This window comes from Triturus cristatus, chromosome 2_1 (assembly GCF_964204655.1).
Source record: "Triturus cristatus chromosome 2_1, aTriCri1.1, whole genome shotgun sequence".
In the NCBI taxonomy this organism is placed as follows: domain Eukaryota; kingdom Metazoa; phylum Chordata; class Amphibia; order Caudata; family Salamandridae; genus Triturus; species Triturus cristatus.
The window spans coordinates 292858701-292863999 of NC_140581.1; the positions used below are offsets into that span (position 1 = coordinate 292858701).

At 47.8% G+C, this 5299-nt stretch overlaps 1 pseudogene; it reads left to right on the forward strand.

The window, feature by feature from the left end:
- Window positions 1–3702: 3702 nt before the first annotated feature.
- LOC146864117 (complement C1q-like protein 2 pseudogene) lies at window positions 3703–4355 on the forward strand (annotated as a pseudogene).
- The last annotated feature ends 944 nt before the right edge of the window (window positions 4356–5299 follow it).

Sequence of the window (5299 nt, forward strand, 5' to 3'; positions counted from 1 at the left end):
AGGCGGTGGAATTAAGACAAAGGCGCCCTTGGAATTCAAAGGCTGCAATCCCGGGCACCGCTGGCACCGGGCGCCCAGCAACAACTTTGGGTGTCTAGCTATATATACACTGACCAGCTTTTTTGTTTCGTTTTCTTAATAACTGTGGCGTTCTTTAACAAATCTGATCCGTTTTGATATGGTAGGTGGCTTGCTGATTTGTGAAGGGTATTGAAATTAAAGGTGGGCGAGGTCAAAAAGGTGGTATGTCCTAGTCTAACACTCAACGGATCTTTCCCTCTCCTCTGCAGAATGAAACAGCTAAATTAACTTCCGTCAAACTTAGCATGAAAGTGAAAGTTTACTCGAGAGTGGCTTTGCTTGTTAGTTTGGTCTAAATCCGTTCAACAGTTTCTGAGACATCAAAGTGTTTCAGCGTGGGTATGAAGGGATTACGTTAGCATCTAACAGGGGCATTAAATCAGCATTGCAATAGCTGTGCGCGTCATGGTTTGCACTTTGTGTGTTTTGAGTGAATGGATAGATGTGCATACGTGTTACCAATTAAGCAGGGAGTACTTGACTAGGGTTAAACGGGGATGACATGGTTTGTACTACTGTCATCTGGCCAATATGCGTCTGATTTCGATGTCAGGCGCTTCTTCATGCTCGGATAGCGCCTCGCGCTTCTTCACGCTCGGATAGCGCCTCGCTCACATCCCACTCCGTTTCCGCAGGGGTTTCGCTCCATTACTTGTTCCTCGGCCCTCCATCAGAGCGTCTTCCCCATCTCTATAAAGGCACGTGTCTCGTCCCTCGCTCCCCCCGTCGCCCTTTCTCTCTTGCTCCCTCGCCTGTTTTGGGTTTTTTCCTGAAATCTCTCACTCCGTTCTCTTTCCATCATGTTTCACTCCTAGCACTCTCTTCATTGTTGTCTCTTTCCGGTGTCTTTTGCCTTTAGTCTCTCCTATGAGTCCCATTTCCCTTCCACACCATAGACTCCCTCTGGCCCGAGAGTCTTTACGTCCTCACAGTGCCCTGCTCAAAGCACGTGTCTCTTGTAAGCGCCTTCTTTCTCCGGACCCCTACTCGGGTACTCTTGCTTTCTTCTTCATTCTCTCTCCTGTCACTTATTTCTCACAAATTTCTTAAGACTTTTACTTACCGCTCTCTTTCCCTTATTTATTGTTTCTGCTTCTCTATCCGTTGTTCTTTCAGTATATCTTTACCTCTACATACCTGTTTGTGTCTCTCTTTCCATCTTCCCTTTCTACCCCCTGTCTTTATCTGCTCCCTTTCTGTCTTACCCAGTCCCCCGTTCTCTGAACTCTTTGGTATTCACCTGCCTCTGGCTGCCTCCTCCTTTCTCTTAACCACACTCACGTCTCTCTATTCAAATCGTATCTGTTCTTAGCTTCTGTGATCCATATCTCCCTTTCTTTAATGTATCGATCCTCAAAATCTAACTCTAGTCTTATTTCTCTTTTTCTTGCCCCTTGGTTTAGTATCTACATTTTATTCCTCAATACATTTTCATTCACTAACCATCTCTCTCTTTATCTCTCTTTTTGGTTCCTTTTTCAGTCATCCTTTTTAGGAGCATGCTCTTCCATTCTGTCTGTCTGTTTACCTGCAGATCTGCCAGTCTGTCTGTCTGTCTATCTATCCATATACCTACATATGTATATCCATTTGTATGGTTGTACGGTCCGTGCGTTACGTGCTTTACTTAACTAACAAGTGATGCTAATGGACACTATGCTTGAAACAATCAAATATCTCGTCCCCATGTCTATCTCGGTGTTCTGAGTGGTATGTATGTGGCAGCTTTAATGTAATTCAATAATTTGGAATTTCCAATGCATTTCAGTTTTTGCTCAACAAATTGATTTCTATTGGGATCTCTGTGGAGATCTCTTCTGATATATCCTATCTATCTATCTATCTATCTATCTATCTATCTATCTATCTATCTATCTATCTATCTATCTATCTATCTATCTATCTATCTATCTATCTATCTATCTATCTATCTATCTATCTATCTATCTATCTATCTATCTATCTATCTATCTATCTATCTATCTATCTATGAAGCCAATGGATATTGACATTGGCAGATAATTGTGTTTTAGCAACGGACCCCACCAAGGGGGAAGAATCGGGACTACCGCGCCCAGCATGCTTTTCACTGGAGAAAACCTGCAAATGAAAGGGGAAATACTACATGGCAGTCCAGTCCTGTTGTTACAACATGCCCACCCTATGACTAAGGTGCAGGTGTGCACTGAAACGCATCAGGGACTTGAAATGCAGGTCTGGTGAATCGCTTCTTGTTTGAATAAAAGTTCGGATGAACAATTTCCTGTGGAGTGCTGCTTGGAGGTTTTTTGGGAACATGTTACACACGGCTGCTCCGGCCGTGGAAGTATGCACCGCCACCATCATTGAAAGAAGGTCTGTGTGGCTGTGAAAATCACAGCCTGTTCCAGCGCAGGAAATCTTAACATTTTTTAGGCGATTAAGCAGACCTGAAGCCCACCGGAGGGCCGTGAAGACAATGGATATTGACATTGGCAGATAATTGTGTTTTAGCAACGGACCCCACCAAGGGGGAAGAATCGGGACTACCGCGCCCAGCATGCTTTTCACTGGAGAAAACATGCAAATGAAAGTGGAAATACTACGTGGCAGTCCAGTCCTGTTGTTACAACATGCCCACCCTATGATTAAGGTGCAGGTGTGCACTGAAACACATCAGGGACCTTAAATACAGGTCTGGTGAATCGCTTCTTGTTTGAATAAAAGTTCAGATGAACAATTTCCTGTGGAGTGCTGCTTCAAAGCTTGGAGGCTTTTTTGGGACTATCTATCTATCTATCTATCTATCTATCTATCTATCTATCTATCTATCTATCTATCTATCTATCTATCTATCTATCTATCTATCTATCTATCTATCTATCTATCTATCTATCTATCTATCTATCTATCTATCTATCTATCTATCTATCTATCTATCTATCTATCTATCTATCTATCTATCTTCAGATTATTTCTAATGTATGGCAGTCTCTCCAGTATATTCCCTCCTTGTTCGAGTTTCATTTTCCCCTCTCTCACTCTTCAACACCACTTTTTAAATATCTTCTCACCTCCCTTGAACCCCCTCTATCTAAATCCTTCCTTTCACTTACTTTATTTATGCCCATACTTTGTCCCTCTTTCTACCTATCTTTCCACCAGCTGCCTCCCGCCTCCATCAGTTTCCTGTCAGCCTCCCTTACTCTCTCTCCAGTCACTTTCTTTAGCCCCCCGTCCCTCCCCCATCTTCTTCCCGTCCTCTCTTAGCCTTCTCTACCCCTTCTCGCTATCTTCCCGCCGCCTCGCAGGTGCGTCCCATTAGTGAGAGCACTAGCAGGCTCGGGCAAGTGCTGTCACCATGAGTCGCCGCCTCACCCTCTCTTTGAAGCAGAGCGGCAGTGGCAGGCTGATGCTTCCCGCGGACACCGCACGTTCAGCTTGAGGTCACGGCAAAGTTACTGGGCGTCAGCAGCACCGGGGGGTGCTCGGCTTCCCGTGGCTCGGCAGGCTCCTGCTTCTGTCTGGGGGGCGCCGCTCGCAAGCGGCCATCATTACTTCGCACAGCAAAGAGGATTTGGTGGCCCTCGCTTCCCGGATCTTCCAGAGGAAGTGCCTGTCGTTGCTGTGCTCGGTATCATTATGGTGCTGCTGCTGCTTGTTGCCATCCTGTTCCTCATGCAGCCCCCCAAGGCTTCAGCTCACTACGAGATGATGGGGATCTGCCGCATGATCTGTGACCCTTATAGCGCCAAGCAGCCCAGCAGCACGGCCGTGGAGGCGCTGCAGGGCCTGAGTGCCATGCCCCCTCTGCCTTTGATCCAGGGACCCAAGGGGGACCAGGGCAGGACGAGGAAACCTGGCCCCAGGGGTCCCCCTGGGGAACCTGGGCCCCCAAGACCGAGGGGCCCCCCTGGAGAAAGGGGGGACCCGGGCAAACCGGGCTTCTCAGGACTGGCCGTGGCCGGGACAATAGACACCACTGGGGGACGGTGACCACCTCTTTCAGCGGACCCAAAATCGCCTTCTACGTGGGGCTGAAGAGCCCCCACGAGGGCTACGAAGTGCTGAAGTTTGATGACGTGGTCACCAACCTGGGCAACCACTACGACAAGTCCATGGGCAAGTTCACCTGCCAGGTGCCCGGGATCTACTTTTTCACCTAGCACATCCTGATGAGGGGCGGGGATGGCACGAGCATGTGGGCAGACCTCTGCAAAAACGGGCAGGTGAGCGAGGGCTCCGGGGCTGGAGCAGGGGTGCTCCATGAAGGAGCTCGGAAAGCAGCGCCTTGAAGTGCGGGAGTCACAGACTGGGCACTGGGAGGAAGGAGCGCTAGGGCAGAGTCTAGAGAGTAGAGCAACAGAGACCGGACAGTAAGAGTATGTGGCCGCGGAGAGCGCCGGGGCAGAGTCTAGAAAGAAGTGGAACAGAGGCTGTTTTGTAGGAGTAAGAGAATAGGAGTAAGGGGCTGTGGTGGAACGCTGTGGCAGAGGTTCGACGCCAGGTGAGCAGAGTCTGGGGAGTAAGAGGAAGGCTCGCTGTGGGATTATCATCAGATGGGCAGTATCATCATCAATAATTGTATACATAGCGCCAAAGACATAAAAGACATCAAAGCGCTTTGTGGATGTAGGGACCAGACACCGTAAAGTGGGGAGATCTCCGGAGAGTATGGGGAGCAGAAGCTGGGGCGGCTGCTTGGGGGAAAGAGTGCAGGAGTCAGGAAAACGCATGCCCCCGGGACCTGGCCCACACTTTAATTGTTTTTTTTTTCCGGCCGAAATTCGCACTGGGTGCCCGAATCTCGCAGATTTTGTTTTAAAAAAAATACTTTTTTGGGCCCCGGTGGCATTGTGAGACCCCCTGAGCAGGCCTAGGGGTTCAGGGTGTTTCTACACTGCCCCCTTTTCTTGGTTTGCGCCTTTGTTGTTCTCTTTTCTTGCGCCTTGGTTAAGATAGCTGCCAACATTTCCTGGTTTGGAGTGTTGACAGTCAATTAGAATAAAGCTTGTGATCGGGAGGCTGCGCGGATCCACCGCGGCCATAGATATCACAATCTTTATTTCTTAATTTCTCAAAAACTACTGAACGGATTTCCACCATTTTCAAAAAGAACACTTTCTGAGCCAAGCAGTACCTTTTTGCCAAATTTGGTGTAATTCCGTTCAGCAGCTTTTGCTATAACGGTGTCTAAACTTTCCTAGGGGAAATTGATTTTTTTAACTCTATTTTTTGA